This window comes from Coloeus monedula (assembly GCF_965178545.1).
Source record: "Coloeus monedula genome assembly, chromosome: 7".
Classification (NCBI taxonomy): domain Eukaryota; kingdom Metazoa; phylum Chordata; class Aves; order Passeriformes; family Corvidae; genus Coloeus; species Coloeus monedula.
In genome coordinates this window covers 33,295,407-33,313,813 of record NC_138787.1, presented here as the reverse complement: position 1 = coordinate 33,313,813, position 18,407 = coordinate 33,295,407, and the positions used below count along the sequence as shown (strand labels likewise).

The 18,407-nt window shown below is 43.8% G+C and overlaps 1 protein-coding gene across 1 annotated transcript in view; it reads right to left on the bottom strand.

Moving 5' to 3' along the window:
- The window catches only part of GPR39 (G protein-coupled receptor 39), a gene marked incomplete at both ends in the record, with an annotated part of 74,526 nt that overhangs the window by 16,637 nt on the left and 39,482 nt on the right, over window positions 1–18,407 (bottom strand). The window lies entirely within an intron of this gene.

The following is an 18,407-nucleotide window of genomic DNA, read 5'->3' as shown; positions in this document are numbered from 1 at the left end:
GTTCAGTACTCAAAAGAAGAGGCTGTTCAAGCAAATGCATCTTCAAGTCTGCATGGCAGAGCCCTCTTGCTGTGCCACAAGCTAATGGATTCCAGTGGCAAAACATGAGTGTTCCACATTGAACTATTAGATTTGTTATGCAGCTTTAAAAGCAAAGCAGTTTTCCCCACTTCCAAGCAGGAAGGTCCTATACTCCTCAAGTGAAAATGCAAACTCTAAGCTCACTTTTGATTAGAAAAACAAGACCAGTGGTAACACACAGTGATAGCTGCACCTTTTGGTTGTTCTTTTAAAAGTGGTTTTGAAATAGGAACATACCACAAGTGTTAAGAAATTTCCTCAGCATCACAGAGAAAGTGCTGTCCTGTGGCAGAGCATCGAACAGATGTGGATGTCCTCATGGAATCTTTTTTTGTCATCTCTTCTGTCTTCGTGGACAAATTTACCAGCCAGAGCAATGGTAGAGCATTACTTCAGCCCTTTTCCAAGATTAACACATTCAGACTATGCTGACAATCTTCTTTTCAAACTTTTTTTTTAAATAATCAAAATCTTACTGTTTAAAAGAAAGAACCCCAAAAATCCATCGTTTGCAGAAGAATGTATCCATATTTGTTATATGTTAATGCTTTACCACCACAATTAAAAGACTGGAAAAAAAACCCGAGTGACAGGTATACTTTTCAAGATCACTGATCTTTTAACTAGGGGGAAAAAATCCCAGCCTTAATTGCACAAAGCTGCATATCATACTTCCCTCTCTTGAGATTTCATTATAGGCCTGAAACCAGAGAATTGCATTGCCAGCTCTTGCCTGCTCTTCCAGCTATTTCTGGTTTTTAATAATTATTCATTAATTGCACACTATGATAAGATCCTCGCTGTTTTGAAACATTTTCCCTCTGGCCCCCGTACTATTAAAGACCCTGATTGCCTGCCAACAGCGTAAAATTAAAAATCAAAGCACTACCTCTGAAAGGTTTAATATGTGCCACATTGAAAGAGTTTCTTCAGCTTACAGCCATGTAATTGCATCACCAGCTAACTGCACAATCTCTCCCAGCGTTTGAAATGCTTTCCTTTGAAACATTCGTTAGCTGAGAGCAGAGGTTTTGTCTAACACCCTGATTTACTCCATGTGCATGCCAGAGTGTTTTTATGTCTCCTGTGCCCTTCCCTGCTTCCTCTCTGCTTTGCCTGGGGCAGGTGGGAGGAAAAGCTGCAGCCACCCGGACACGAGGTATCCAGCTCCCACTGGGGAGAGGAATTAGGGAGGGAAATGAGGAATCAACAGCTCAAGGAGGAGATTAAAACCAAGCTGAACCTCCTCTCTACCCACCCCTTTAAAGCAGGTGGGGTTTTGTTCCTGTTGAATCCACTCTTGTCCCCGTTACAAGCCCATCTCTCTCTTCCCTGGTGCTGCTCCCAACAAACAGCAGCCTCTGACACCTGCCCTCCTTCCCTGGGCTGCCCAACCTGGCTGGACCCAGCCTGCTCAGCCCACAGTCACGGAAAGAACTTCCATCAGTCCTTTCTTTATGGATCTCCTCTCCAAAAGGAATGAAGCTCCCACATTTTGCCAGTGGCTACATGAAGGAGCAGGCACCCCATGCCACTGACTGGAATAAACCCAGCAGCTCCAGTGACAGGCAGCAATTCACAACCATGTCCTTTTGCTGATCCACTGAGATCTGAATGCTGTTTCTTCATCTAAAAATCTCATCTCTAAATCTTATTTCTTCATCATAAAGGTCATGTGGATAAGGACAGGTCGCCAGCGACCAGCCTAGTGCACACATCCTTACTACTGAAGAATCCTGGAGAAATTTTTTCAATTGAGTTGATCAAAGCTGGTTTAGACAAAAAAAAAAAAAAGTGGAGATGTAGCTTGCATTGATCGAAGTGAAGTCATGATGTGCCAAAGAGGAATAAAGACGCCCTTCACACAATTTGGCTTCTTTAATGATTTCAATATTAACAGTGCTCTTTCCCAGAAAAAGGCAATTTTCTACCTTCATTTTTTTGGACCTTGGGATTATTACAAGTGCCAAAAACTGTTTAATGCTTATAAAAGCATACCTTAGAAAGACATTATTCCTCTGCAAGCCCTCAGATCAAGAGGCTTTGGTTATTTTTATCTGGTTTTGCACCAATACACACTTCTAATTCAAAATCTTGGTCCTGCCTGCGTTGTAATCTGGTTGTCCTTCCAGTTCATCAGGTTTCACTTTCACAGTACTTCTAAAATCAGGCTCCTGCAGGTTCTGTGGAGCTTCCCTGGAAAGCTGGGTGGGTCTGCCCTGCTTACTCCCTAACCTGTAGGTTGGAATTCTTCTCCATTAATCCCATACTATCATTGCAATTGAAAACACAAACACTGTAGATAACACTAGATACCTTGGTAAGACAAAATAGCTTTAGGGAGCCAGAAAAGAGGCTGTTTGTTTTCCAAATTGCAATTTAGAGGTTATATAATAAAATGTGCACTTTGTTTTGCAGAGATTTTCTGTATTCCAGGCTGTTCCATGAAGAGGAGGAAGGCTGCTGGTGCCAAGGCATTTTTAATGATGGTGCCTATATGTGGGGCAGGACAGGGCATGGGGGGAAGCTTGCAGGGGTAAATGTGGATTTAGTCTCACAATGTCAGGTACTGAGACCTTAAAGATCTAGGGCTGACTCCATCCTAAAGCTTGGGCCTTAGAGTCTCATTTAAAACAAAATTAATCTGTCATGGTACTAATTTTTTTACTGGAATTGTACAGATTGATGTTTGAGGGAAACTTCTGGAGTAGAAAGTTGAACGCAGACACAAAGTCTGCACTTCCCCCCAGATTTGTAAGAATTTCCATGTAAATTCATGCTCCATAGGGCATGTTCATTTGAAATCCAGAGATCATGAACAGAGTTGAGCAGTACCATGTTAAGGACAAAATTATTAAATGGTAAGTCCTCCAATATATATAAAATAACAAAGTGGATTATAACAAATAAATAAAATAACAACTTCAGGATCAGTCTCTGTTCCCAGAGAGAAGCCTGTGTGTGGTGGTAAAGGACAGGCTCCATGCCAGGGACTGCATTGCACAGGGACATCCCCACTGCATCCTGTCACTGCTCCATGGGTGAAGAAGGGCCATCCCTGCAAGATGGTGACAGGGGAGGATCAAGGGCCCTGACAGCCCACAGAGCTGACCACCAATTCTGGGAGTGCTGCCCTGGGTGCACGGGACAGTCCCTGCAGCACCAACTCCCCACGTGCAGGCAGGGGGAATTTGCATCTCTTCCCTTCTGAACCCCTCCCTGATGTAGTGTCTCTGCTTTCTGGACCCACCTGGTATTGTTTAGACATGGTTCCTCTCCTGGTTTGGCACTGCACAAGCAATGCCAGAAGGAACCTGGTGTGTGCCAATCCACTCTGCACCTCCCCACCTTTTCCTGCACCCCAGTGCGAGCCTGCAGTTGCCCCTCCTCCCCAAATTCGTGATGTTTGCACCACGATCTCCCTGTGCACAGAGGAACAATGGAGATGACAAAACCCCACACTCCTGAGATGGTGCAGACATAAAATCCATTGTGCATGGACTGTCAGGCACGGAGATATTTTTTTCTGTCTAAAAGGACAGCACGTTGACTTTGATCCTGCCTGTGCAGATGAGAGGCACTGAGGAGAGACAGCTGCCTGTTTCCGAGCCTGGGGCAGCGAGGGGCGAGGCCACAGCAGTGCCCTGAGTGCTCTTCAGGGGAGAAAAGCCCTCATGGAGCTGTGGGAACCCAGGATGACAGACAGGGAGCAGAGCAGGGCCTCTGAGACCAGGAGAGGATGTGCTGCTGTGCAGTGGGATGATTTTAGCCATTACAGCCATGATGCTCAGGCAGCCACTGCACAGCAACCTGCTGCACCAATTTCATGCAGCCACTTCGTGTTGCCACCAATTAGCTCATTAAGGGAAGTGCTGATTAGGAAGGTGATGAACATGATCTACACATGTTGGCTATTCCAGATGTTAAAATGTTCTCCTAAGTAGCATACACAGGGGCTTTTTTCCCTTTCTCTCTTTTTTCTTTTCTTCTCTTCTTTTCTACTTTTTTACTTTTTTTTTTTTTTTTTTTTTTTTTTTTGGTTTTCAAATACAGAAAGATTGGACTGTTCACTTGCTGGATTTGGTACACACTGAACAGGCAATACACACCTGGAAACACTGCATCTGCCTTGTCCCACAGCTCACGTGTTAAATCCTCTGTCACTTTGCTTAGCAGCAAGGAGCAAAGGCCTGACCCCAGAGCAAGGTATTTGGGCTGAATTATGTTCCCTTAATTCTCCCAGTCCCAGCATCTTATATAAATTAATGGCTGGAATAAAAACCTGAAATGAAAGCAGAGGGGAAAAGCTCAAAATAACACTGAGGTTGCTGTGGGCACTAAATAAGAGATCTGGCCCCCAGCTCACAGCTGATGGATTCTATCATGTCAAAGGCAGCACATGCCTCCAGTATCTTCTCTTACAGGCACCATGCTCATTCCCCTGGTTCTGCATTTGGGATATGATAATCATTAACTCAGGGGCACTGCTGGAGCTGAAGGTGCTAACCTTCTCTCTAAAAAGCTAGCCCCTTGCATTGCACAGGGAAGAAGGCTTTATTCCGAGTTGTAATGTCAGATTTTCTTTACTGCAATCTGGCATCGCTCACACAGACAAGCAGGAAATACAGCAACAAAGCCGAGGAGAGAAAATGGAGTTCCCAGCAGGGCTGGCAGAGCAGGTTAAACTTTAAAAGGCACATTTGTACCTGTAGGACAGGCTTAAGAAGTACCCAGGAATCCTGCACTTCCCACAAGAAGAGTAATTGCTTTCTGGGGCTATTTTAAACTAAAAACATCGTCCTTTCTTACACTCTCCTGCACTGGAGTGCTTTTTTACTTCCCCTTTTCAAAAATCAACAGCAAAAAATCTCCAACTTTCCAGTGGTGTAATGCTGCAAAGGCCTCTCCTGTCCCTCTTAGCTAGTAGCATCAGAAAGAGTGCATCTTTTTATTATTATTATTATTGTTCTTTTTCAAGTCCACCTAGGAAAGGACAAAGACTTGGGTTCTAAAGCCTGGACTCTGCCATTCACTGCCCTGGATGGACATGCTGGGAGCAGACAGTGCCTTGGGCTGCCCTGCCTGTTTGCATCCCAGCACCAGTGCACAGAGGAGTCTGTCTGATAGCTGCTAATCATTGCTGGCCACGTTGCATGAGCTGATTACACCCCAAAGTGCTGAGGCTGAAGAGGAGGAGCACTCCCAAGACCTGCTTGTGTCTCTACCAGCTCTTGCCTCCATGCTCACAGCCCTGCAATATCCAAACCACCAAGGAGAAGGTGTCATGAGGGGACACCCCAGCCAAGCACAAGCTTGGAAAGATCAGATTCCAACACCTGGAATAATCCTGTATTATTTGTCACTGGAGACACCCCATGACCTGCATTCAATCCACAAACCAAATAAACTGCTCCGTTTCTCATGCATAAAGGTGGTGGGGGTTGTAGTTGCCCTACAAATAATCTCATTCATAAACAGGTTAATGCAGTCTAGTTCCAGTGCACATTTCTGGGTTGCAATAATGGCAAGTCCTACCCACAGAGCCTGCAACTGAAGCTAATGGAACAACTCATCTAATATGTTAAATATCCTTTTTTGCAAAATTATTGCTTAAGATGAGGATACAGAGGTACATGAGGAAAGGCTGTGCTGTATTTTTCCTTTACTAGTCACATGGGAACAATATGCTTAATCACTTGAGCAAAACCTGGATTGCATGCTGTCCAAACAATGATCTGTACAAGCCCTTCTGCTGTACCGAAAAATTCCTTACAACTTACAAATATAAAACTTCTTCAAAAAATACATTTCTGGCTCATGCAAATATTTCTGTTCAATTCTATAACCCAAGGAACTATATTACTCTCTGGTCACATATCTGATTAATGCCACTGAAATTTCAATGGACCCAGAAAAAATACCCACAGTTGTAACGTCACAGGTAATAGCATCTTTTCTTTTTTTTTTTAATATGCTTGGAAATTAACTTGAAAGATGTCACTATCTTAGCAGAAACCATCTAATGGGATGTGTACGCTCAGGGAACCAAGCAGCACAGTTATAATTAAAGTTTCATTATCATTTCCATTAGAAAGTAGTTTCCAAGGGATTTGATTCAACAGTAAATTCTGCTCCGTGATAATGCTTTGGATGCAGGGTTCCTGGACATGCCAGAAGCAGCAGGTAATTCCTGACATTCCATGACAGTCACACTGGTGTTACTGGCAGACATGTGGGTGTAGGGTGGGGCAGGGAACCCAGCCCATCCCCTCTTTGCCACCCCAACCCCTGGATGAGTCCTCTCGACAGCAAAGGTCAGCACACACAATGTACACCCTGGTGACACGAATATTCCCACTGCTCCAGAGGGTCCTGGCCCTTGCTTTAACTTGGCAATTACAGAGCACAGAAAGGAAAATTTAAAATATCCCCGATTTCTAAGAGAGGGCTCCCACCCCTGTGGTGCACAAAAACTGGGCTTGCAGCTATGGCACGAGGAGAGCTGTCCATGCAGGACTGATGAGGAAGATCAGAGCAATTGACTTGGTAAAGTAAGTAGGAAAGCCCCCATGATTTTCATTAAACAAACTCATTCACCCAATGCCAGTAAAAGCATACCCATGTCACTGGGGAATTTGCTGCTGGCTCAGTTAGGGTTGCCTCTGGCCAAGCCCTCTCCTGACAGCTTGTAAGTAAAGTGATGCTCAGACCAGGAGTGAATTTATTAGGAGGAAGGAGCTGAGGCTTTCCACACCCCTCTCACTCCAGTCCTCCTCACATACTGCAGAGATCCTTGTATTTTGTCACCACACCACAGCCTGAAGGGCATCTTTGAGTTACAGCAATAAAAGACTGTGAGTACAAAGTAACGCTGTGATATCAACACAGAACAATGATACATTCAAATGTGAAATATAAAGATATGGAGGGGGAAAAAATTGCCCAGTGCTGGACCAAACACTTTTTAAGTCTACAATCCTGGAGTCACTCAGTTGTGCTGTACATCATCCTGGTGTGCAAAGCCTCAGCGGGTGAGCAGAAAGCAGAATTTGCAATGGAGATTGGCATTCCAGATAAAAGATCTGAAAACACACTTTTGAGGGGTGAATTGCTTATTTGCTCAAATAAAATTAGCTGAAAGCTTTATCAGATTAAAAAAATAATTGAAAATGTATCAGCATTTAACAGAGACCATGAGCAGGAAAACAACCCCACAGTAAATAGCATGAAAAATTCACAAGTTCAAGCACACTCTGAAGGCCAGAAGTGAAGATTTATCCCAAGTGAATAAGAGGAGCCAGGCAGTAATACTGCAATCAGGCAAAGACAGTGAAAACCTATTTTAGCTTTAAGCAGTTCATGCAAAATTAATATATCACTTATTTATGAGGGGAGAGGTGCCCATTACACAGTATCTGAGCCCTGATGGGTGTCCAGAGCCACTGAGACCACCTTTCACACCAGAATTTAGTTACACTTACAAGGAACCATAAACAAAACTTTTTTATTAAAAGTCAACACACCTTTTTAAACTATTCAACGTGGTTAGTCCTGTCCCCTTCACAAGCATTTACTGTGGGCAGAGCTGTCCCGTGTTGTCCAAAGGCACAGTTTGCTAATGCCACATTGATGTGATTTTAGTGAGTGGGAAACAGGAGCAGAAAATTCTTCTGACACCAGGCACCAGCCAGTGATCCACATGTAGACTTCCTAAAGCCACAGGAAAAGGACACAAGCAAAGCAGCCTAGTAGGTGAAAATTTAACAAAAAACTATCACCTCAGGTTGCAGTTTCACCTTTCATGGTGGAAACGCAGAAATTCACAGCAAGCTGGATTCAAATGGGCCAACAACACACATCCACAAACCCAGAAAGCCCCCAGCACTGCTGAAATATGAACAAGCTGCTTTTCCTGCTGACTTTGGTCATTTCTTCCAGCCCAACAATTGTGCCAAATGCTTTCCACATCTACACCTGTGGAGCCACTCAGGTGTGTTTTGGAGCGGAGCAGCCTGGCTCATTCCCCCGCTGGCTGTTGGAGAAGCTGCCAATTTGTCTGACTCCTTCAGGATTTCCAGCACAACCCCAAGGTGCAGCTGCACCTCCTTGGTGCCACCACCAGCGTGCACAGGGAGCACATGGAAAACAGAGCTCACGCCAGCCAGGGCTATTGATGGTGCCAGGCTGGCAGGTCAGAGGGGGCAGACTCAGCTGAAACATTAGTTTGCTTTCCTTGTCAGTGGAGCACTTTACAATAGATCTTCCTGAATAATTCATTGAATGGGTCTTCATGTGTGCATAGTAGTGTTTGATTTTCCAACTTACTGCACTAATCTATAAATACTGACTATAAACATTCCGAGCTGATAGCTGTATTTTATGTTGCGCTGGTATTTTTTTTTTTTTTTTTTTTCTTTTAAGTGTAGCAAGAGACGGCGCAGATATTTTACTGTCTCTCCCTCCTTGAGAAGCACCAAATGCTCCGGCATTAGTGTTATTAACATCTGCCTGAGCCCCGGCTGCTCCGCTCCCGCAGCTGCTCCCCGGGAGAGGCTGCGGCAGTGAATCAGAGAGCGCTAATGAGCGCGTTAATGAACTTCCCGCAGTTGAGCGCCGAGCTCCGAGAGAGGCATTAAAAGCATATCCTGTAGTCTTGAAAAGCGAAATGGTTTGTGGCAGTTGGATTTGTTTGTTTATTTATTTATTTATTCGTTTGTTTATTTATTTATTTATATGCTCGCCACACATTGCAAAATCCCTGCTCGGGATTCGCTCTGCAAGAGAAACGCACATGACGGAGAAATGCCACGTTGCCATCCAGTCTGAATTTAAAAGTGGAGAATTAAGGCTAATCAGGGAACATATTCCTGCTGGACTTTTGCCAGCTCCACTCTGCCCTGTAGAGGGCTGCCAAACCCTTACTTGCCTTTCATTACCTATCTTCCTGCTCACTCTTCCCACTATTTTGTCCTCAATAAATTGTTTCTTTCACTTTTATTACTTTAATAATATAGTTTGTTCATACTGGAGAACATATTATTTCTGTAATTTAATTAAAACTACATTCCATAAGTAAGTTGCTGCTACTTTCTATTAAAACTACACATCAAAATATTTTAAAATAAAAGTAACAGAGGACGCAGGAGAAAGTTATTTAAAAAACAAAAGTCCTCCAATTGCACCAGAAATTGTTTCCATGGCAGTCTGCAACTGCATATGAGAAATATAAAAAGGAGTCCCTGAGCTACTACTGCTGGGAGCCTCATATGTGTCTTTATAAAAGAGAACATAACAAGAGGTATAAAAAAATTAAGATAGTGTAAATAAAGACAGCAGTTGGAATTGTTATAGAAAAAACCCTGCAATCTTCCAGCCATGCAGCCATTAGGTTAATAATGCTGGTTTCATTCATTTTCTGCACGTACCCACAGTTTTTACCACTCCTCAAGTGACTGCTTTACACAGGTTTTTCTCTGCTCCCTCCCCTGTAAACAAAACCATCACAAGGTAATTTGGCAACATTTTTGCTGCACTTCTGTTTAATTATATAGCAGCCCTGCTGGGTTTTGTGGCAAGGGAGACCTAAGCACTCTGCAGCCCTTCCAAGCAATCATGCCAGCACAGAAAAATAGGGTCAGAAGGAAAAATGCTAAACAAATCTTTTATTTCCTGTTGATTTCCTGGGACAGACTGATTTGCATGCAAACTTCTGGGTTTCTCTGAATGCCTTCCTCTAAGAAATAGCTTGGAGAAGATAATGATGCTTCCAAAGATATAAGATTTGGCCTAAAACTCAATTGCAGTCTCTGGCCAGTCTTGGTCTCTGTTGTCCCACCTTTGATGGAGTTTTCCACCCGTCAGGTTTGGGGACCTCAGCATCAGGAAGCTACAGCTCAGCCAGCAATCCTGCCACAGCCCTGCTAGCCCACCCATTTGCCCTGCTTATCTAGGAATGCTGGCAGGACTTTGCACAGACACTGGAGCTCTCCCTCTCCTTACTGTGTGCACTCATTCACTGTGGATCTCTGCAGGGCACAAGCCTGACAGCTGCTGTGGGAGTGGAGCACAGGGTTTAGCACCCAACAGTTTCACTGAAGCCCAGCACGCTCCAGTTCCCCACCATCATTCCACTTGCCAATGCAACAGGGATCTCAGGGTACAGATGTGGGGAGAGAGAACCTAAGGCAAGACAAAGCATGGGAGTGTGAAGGGCTGCAAGCACAACATGCCATTGCTAAAAGCCTCGTCATGTCACCACAGAATGGTGACAAATACACCTCCTGTCATTGCAGGGGCATTTCTCTTGTTTTTACATTACAGCTTTGAGAGGAGCAGCCTGCCTGCCTGCATGCAGCTGCTATTTGGTGTGGCAGCACTCTGTGATCTTTGCCTCGCTGTTAATACATCCACGGGCTTTGATGTTTGACTGCAGTATTTGCAGTAGAGCAGTGGTTGGGAGTTTCACCAACCACACTATTTTCCCCTTCTCCACTTTTCTAGATCCCACTGTATGAAAATAAATTCTCCATAGGGCATAAACAGCCCATCAAGCTTGCTGCAGGCACCCTGGCACGAGTGAGCTGAAAATAAAAAATCACAGCAGCTGGTGTCAATAAATCCACATGTTGAAAGTATTAATTATGCAGTTCTGTTTTGAAGTTCGGCCCACAGCCCTTCTATCTGTGCCATATTGTTTTTGCTGATGATGGAAAAGAGCTCTTTGGTGGCAGGGTGTATTTTCAGGTTGGAACACTTGTTTTGGATTCTGTGTCCTATCAAGTGTGAGGCTGTTGCTTATCTGAAGCATACAAAATTGCAAAATTAATATTTTCAATCCTACAGAGTTTTGCTAAATGGAAAATACTCCCCACCCCCAATTAGGTCAGCCTCTTGGATTATTTCCTCCTTCATTTAATCACCAGAACAATTAATTCCCCACTCTCCCTCCTGTAGAACCACATAGATTGGTGTGCAGATTGGCGCTTGGTCCCCCCTCTGCTGCCAGCACAAATTTAGCTGCCATTTCCATGCTGACAACTCAGATCTGCCTCTCCAATACCAACTTGTCTCGGTAAGTCCCAGCGAGAGGCTCAGCCTGTCTCCCTGCTCCCTACCTGGATGTCCAGCTGTCAGCTTGTGAGCAGTGTGGATGGAGCAAAAATTGAAGTTCCCCTCTCACACCACCTCTTCTTTTCCTGATCTTTCCCAGACCTGCTGCCTCACTGCCCATCTCCCTGGCCCCTAGCTCAGCCTCCTGACCCACCTGCAGCAGGGCTGGTCAGCCTGGGCTTCACCCTCACTGATTGCTTGTGACTGACCTGAGCTCTCATTATGCAGCACACGCTGTGCTCATTCTTCTCCAGCCTCAGCAAACGTTGCTCTGCTGTGTGTGCATCCCTTCCAAGAGCTAAACAGACCTTTTTTCCAGGGTGCTGAGATGAACAACTTGCCCCTCTCCCCTCTGCTTCCCCCTTCCACCAGGTAAGAGAAGGGATGCCAAGCTGGCACATAGTTTGCAGTCTGTTGCTACTCAACACTGACTCCTCAGTAGCAAATGAGACCTTGGAGCTCACGTGTCCTCTGCCCAAAGCATCAGGCTTCCTTATACTCTTCTTGGCTTTAATTAGCTATTCCTGCTCTGTCCCAGGCGACTCCTCACACATTGCATCTGCAAAACCGAACTCAGTTTACACCAGAAATCTTTCAAATCCCTACAGAAATTCCTGCAGCATTCGGTTGCTTACATTCCTGTTTAAAATTCATCATTATACCTTCAACATGGCACCTGGTTATACATCCAGGGCTGCTGTGAGCTTCAGTGCTGCATATTTGTAATACTGCTACTTTTTACCACTGAAATGAAAACTGAATTCATGTGCTTTAAGGGAGTGGGGTTTAACTAGAGCAACAGAGGACAGTGCCTCCAAGGACAGATCCTTTAAGGCATTTGCTGACCATCCCTGAGCATTCATTTCCAGGGCCCTGTGCCCAAGTGAAATCCTAGCCCCTTTCTGCCCATTCTCCCTCTGAAAATCAAAAGCCCAATATGATTTTCCAGGATGGACTCCTTACTTGGGAATTTACAGATGTGGGGTAGAGCAGAGCTGTGGTTCCAGTGGTCTCTCTCCCTACCCCCTCCTGCAACAGCACCTCTCCCCATAGCACCCTCAAAGCAGTAGTTTGAAACCCTCTCTCTCCCTTTTCCTAACAAGCCTCTGCCAGGGGACAGGGAAAATTCATTGCAGCAGGAGACTGCTCCATGGTAGATTAGTTCAACATCGTGTTTTTCAGAAATAACTTCTTGTGTCAAAATCCCTCATCTGAGCTCTTACACAAGCTCAGTTTACTGTTGCTGGAGTGTCAGGCTACAAAGAGCACAGAGTAGATACTGAAGGCCTCAAGTGTGGTATCAGCACCACCAAACAGAAATGCTCAAACCATTAATTTGGTCTGGCAGGTAATGGAATGAGACGTGCCTACATCAAAAGCTATGTTTATGGTTTGAGAGATTACTTTCCGGTTTGAGCCCTAAGTATGAATCAGGCTGTACCTCCTTTCTTCTGCTGGAGAAATGGAGACTTAAAAAACAACTAAAACATTTGCATATCATGCTCAACAAACTAAACTTTATGAAGTTATTCATACAGTTCAGAGAATAAGAGCATCAGATGGAAATGCACTCCAAATGTCAAGTTCTGCAAAACTCCATTTAGTTCGAGTTTTCCCTCCTAACACTTCCCCATGACTAGAAGGAAAACAGACTCTAGCATCAAAAAATGATAATTCAGTTAAAGGGACTAGAACATATGGAAATCTGGGGCTAATCCCCAGTCTTTGCAGGAGACTTACTGATTCAATGTACTTTGACAGTAGATTACTGTTTCCCTCCTGCTAATGGAAGTGCTAATTCAGAGTGCTCTGAGCAAGCATCCGCTGCCAACACAGCCCCAACCCAGCACCCTCCACCCCTGAGCAGAGCAGCTGCACTCTGAGTGCTGCAGAGGCAATTGGCAGACATGTCACAAACCTGACGTATCACAGCCCTGTCAAAATTTGAGGCAATTATCAACTGGAGACACAAAATAGATCTGACTGGTACGAACGTTATCCCTGCACTTTCACACCTGCCAGCACGAGCAGCTCTTTGCCACGCCGTGCTTCCCTCCCCACCAGGGTGCAAGGCAGAACTCAATGATCAAATGCAAAAAGCTTTGTTACACACAACAGTCAATAAGGTGCACAGAATCCTTTAAAACCTACATAAATTAATTGTGGTTTATGACTGCAAATCCTCCATGCAGAGGATATTTTCTGAACCTGTGTACTTTTCTATTGAGATTTCTTTCTTCTCTCACATTCTTTGATCTGCTTATTACACCTTTTTTAAAATAAAAATGAGGTTTGGGATCAGTATTAGACTCTGCTGACAGTCACAACCAGAGCGCTCTGTTCAATGCAAAACAAATTACTCCCTCAGACTAGTTGTTTATAATGTTTACACAGTAATCATTGCTGGAATTTCAGCATTATGGTATATTCATCATAGCTTGACTTAAATTCTGAGACCTCTTACCCCAGGAAGAACCAGGAGGTTGATTTGCTTTTTGGCATTTCAGAAAGCAGGCTCAGAATATGGAATTTGTTTTCTGTTATTTAGCTATTGTTGAGGAGTCTGAGAGATGATGAATGAAGGGAAAAGAATAGCTTTTTGCAAGGTGTCGGTTTTCTCCCCGTTGGGAATGGAGGTCTTTCCTTTCCTCACTGTACCAGTGGCAGATGCCAATCACATTCAATCAGTCTCACAGGATTCATTTTAAAACTCACATTCCCACGTACAAAACCAGAGAGAGGGGTCTGGGGCTTTTTTTAGCAGCCAGCTCCTTTTTCCACTGCAGCTGTCAGTCAGCCCATCAGAAGGGAGGGACCCAAGAGTGATGGTTCCAGATGCTTGAAGGAAAACCAGTAAAACAATTTCTAAGTAAGAAATTGCTCTCTCTATTGCTTGAAGTGTCTACCACTATGGGAAGTAGAAGAATAATGATTAGTGTCTGGTCTTTTTGCGGACAAGGCTGTGCTAACACCTAGACTATGTGATGGCAGCTTGCTATCCTTAATCACAGAGTAACCTTGAATATTATATATCCTCTAACACTTCCAGTCCTAAGCAGCCAATATTTTTTCGGAAGTACAGGTTTCAGAAATTAAATTAGTAATGGAGTGTGGAGAGATATGGCCAATATCCTCTGAGTGACTAAGGCTGTTTAGCACCTGGGTTTCATTTCAAAGTAGGTTAAATAAAAAGGTACCCAGCACTATCCTCATCCCAGTGCATTTACAGTCTGATATGCTTTTTGAAAAACAGCATTGCATCACAAGAATAGAGCATTTCTCTGTGCTCAGTGCACGTTGGCAATTCACAGGGAATTACGAAGTACAACATGTAGGAACACAGCACTGAAGGGATGTACAGGTCAAGGAGCCCAGTCCCTTGATATTAGAGACAACCACATCACACAATCACATTAATAAATTGATTAAGATCCATCTGCTAAATAGGTGGGGTTTTGCCCCCAAAATCCCAGTGAAAGGCTTTTCCAGAACCTCACCTTTTTACTGATTAGAAAGCTGCTTCTAATTTCCATCTGAAATTTATTCATGGCCAGTTTATTACCAATTTGTTCTCGTGCCAGCACTGTCCTCTAGCTGAACTAGCTCCTTTCCCTTCTCTCCCTGGTGTTTACTTCTCCGATGTATTTATAGACTGCAATTCACATCCCCTCTCCACTTTCATTATGCTGGGATAAATACGGAGGCAATCCTGATACTCTGAAGTAACTGAACCTCACCACCCCTGTGTTCACCCTGACATCATTTCCATGGGGGTCCCTTTTTTGAATGCCCCCAAAGTCACCATCATACTCCAGAGAAAACCCCACTGCTGCAAAAAGTGACCATTTTCCCAGTTTCTTGGGAACACTCATCTTGGTTCACATTTGCCTCATTACTCAGAAGCCTGAAGGAAACCCTTGAGGCTGTAGGCAGCTCAGCTGCAGTTCTGCCCTCTAAAAGTCATGGGTTTCTGGCAGAAATACTTGTCTTGGACCCCTCTACTTTCTCAGTATGAGAACCAAGTGCTCAATTTAAAGTCCAAAATTTTAATTCCCAAAGATTGTGGTTGGCAGACTTTTATCCAAAAAGACCTGGGAGAGCTGAAAGTGAAGGCCTCTCGAGCCTCTAACAGTCGATGCTGGTGCCACATAAAGGCACCAGCTGCTTTCCTGGAGCTGCAAAACCCCTCCAAGCTCAGGTGCCCAACCCTGGTGTGGTGAGACACCACAGGACCTCACAGGCATGGGAGAACATGGGACACTGTGGGTTTACCTTGACTCCCCAATTTGAAATGAACTGGGCTCATACCCACAGACTCAGTTCTTTCAGCATCCAGGATGGGGCTCTTACTTTCTCCCCAAATCCTCTAAGGTGGATCCCAAAGAACACCTAAACCCTGGTGCCTCAAAGACCATAGTGCCAGATTTTTCCAATTTTCACTGAAGAGAACTTGGAAAAACCTAAAACTTCAGTGAGACAGGAAAATTCTGGCGCTATGTTTTGTGGCATTTCTCGTCTGCATGGTGATGCAGTGGTTCTAGGACTGGCTGGGATACAAAATTCCCTCACTCAATTGTGAGGTGTCCAGCTCACAGGGCTGCCATGAGGAAACCAAACTCACACACCCAGCTCTCCCAAGCTGACAAGTTTCTGCACAAACCAGGCCTCAGGCAGGTGAGATTCAGCAGGGCAGGAAAGCTGAAGGGAGGAGGAGGAGGATGGGCTTAGCCCTATGGCTCAAGCCTTACCAGGATTCAATCACAGCTTGTGGCTGATGCTTCTATATTATTAGATATAAAAGGGTGTTGATTGTTATCAGACATCAAAGGATGCAGCACAAATCATCCCATCAAAGCATCCAATCTGAGCATTACCATCTGTACTGCCACTGCTTGCAAATCAAGCAGGCTGTTCTCAGCTGTGTCATGACTACCACCTGTATTCATTTCTCTCCCATCTGCACGTGATGATGCCCGAAGGTCAGAGCTCAGATTCCTGTAATTCTGCACACGGTTTTTGCTCAATAGAGGAGTACTCTAAAACTTCAAGAAATCCACCTTATTTATCTCTTATTGTTCATTTCTCTGCTGGGAAAAGAAAAAAAAGGAAAAAGAAAGGAGGAAACTGCCTTTCTGGTCTTTACAGATCCTCAACAAAACCCTTTGTGTCCTGGCACTTTCCTTTTTTTCTAAACCTTTAATATTTATAGCCTTTACCATTGCAATCTTTTACAAAAATAAAGCAAAGCTCAAGTTAAATGAAGTCAGTGACCAAGACAAAAAGGTCATGCACAGTTTAAATGGACTCTTAGACTCCTTCCAGTATTTGTAACTGAAGAGGCCTTCAGTGGCCTTAGGACAAATTTGTGCTATAACCTCCAGGCCAACAGATAAACAGGAGAAAAATGAGCTGAAAGATTTAATGGGTTTGGGACACATCCTCACACACTGGGAAATAGTTGCTATCCTGCCCTTAAGGGGACTGTAGCCTCTCATGGAGGCCATGGAAGTGAAAGATTAGAGAGTGGAAACTGGTACAGCGACAGCAGAGCCAGCTACTCCTGTGGAGATTTCCTCCACTCCCTCTGACTCCTGCTATTAGGAATGCAGCACCATAAATGTGAAGGGCACCAGAGCTCACCTGCACATGAATACTACAATTCATGGGTGACACCTTTAAAATCACCACTCTCTGAAATATTGTCTGTTATCCATACATTAGTTGTCTGAAGTGGTTTGAGTTTGGTTTGGTTTTTTTTTTTTTTTTTTTTTTTCCCCTTTTCTCAGAGGTATTTCAGATTCATAACTGAGTAAGCAACAAAATAAATTGTTTAGAGTATAATAATAAAAATCACATTATACAAGTCCACATTCTCTGAAAATAACATGGCCCCACTGGGACCAGATCTCCAGAGGATTCTCTATCTGACGTTTGTTTTCTCCTCTCCTGACCTTGGAAAAAGCATGCATTAAATGTAATTTTTTATAGAAATACATGTACAGATTTAAATGACACTTTCTCCAGGAAAAGATTGTCCAGTCACAGGGGAAATTTCTGATGTAGCCACAGAGACTCAACCTCAAAATAGCCAATAATGTGGAAGTTCAGATTAGGTCACAGCCCTGGCTCTGCTGTTTATCTTCAACAATATCCCCATCATCAAATTATTCATAGAGGAGGTTTTCTTTTGGGGGAGTAACGGGGGAAATGTGGAGAGAGCTCATCCTAGTGCAGAAGAGGAGAAAAGCACAGATATTCTGAAATGGAAGGTGGAAGGGAAAAAGATATTTAATCTAGCTACACCTCTTGTTGCTGCCTACTTTAGAACCAGGTTCAGTTTCTAAGCTTCAATCAAAGCACCCAGGTCTGAAAAGAAATGTTCACATAGAAACATGTGTAATTTGGTCTTGCCTGTCCCAATTTGATGTCTGTCACAAAGTACTACTGACAATCAAACATACTATAATGTCACATGTTGTACCAGAGCTGCCTGCTGAGGTCTCTATGTTCACTTCCCTCTCAAGCACAGACACCACTGCTGCATATTAATAACCCCAAATATATAAAATTCTCTTTTCTTTTGAATAAATTACATTTCAACCCTTGTTTTTCTACTCCCCTCAATTTACTTCCTCTAGATAAAGATGAGACAACTACAACTCCTAACTCATATCCCTTCCTCCTTTGAATAAAAGCATTCAGAAGTAGAATTGCAGCCTTAACAACTTGCTCTAAGAAGTTCAGGACAGCGGGAATTTTGTGACCCCAGTAGCTGACCCTGCATACAGTTGGTGACACTTCACAGTGCCTTCAGGAAATGCTACTTGTGAAGGAAGTCAAACAGCAAAATTTCAGGGAAAACATTAAAATATTCACCTTGCAGCTATTAACATCAAAGGAATTTCAATGTCAGAGCCTGGCATTTCTCAATAATGAGGAAAAAAAGTGGAAAAGATTCCTGTTGGGAGATGGACACCAGCAACAGCCGTTTGAGGCAATGTGCCAGCTGGACTGAATTCAAGTCTCAGCAATGTACTCAAAAGGAAAATTAGGCTTTAAAAGTGATGGGGGGTTTTTGCATTTCTATGCATTAAAAAAAAAAAACCAACAACAATACAAGTTGAAAGGCAACTGAGGTTTCACTGCTTACTTCCTTACAGCTGTCTCCAGTAGGCAGAGCCCATCACCTTCTGATACCACTTCACATCTCTTAATGG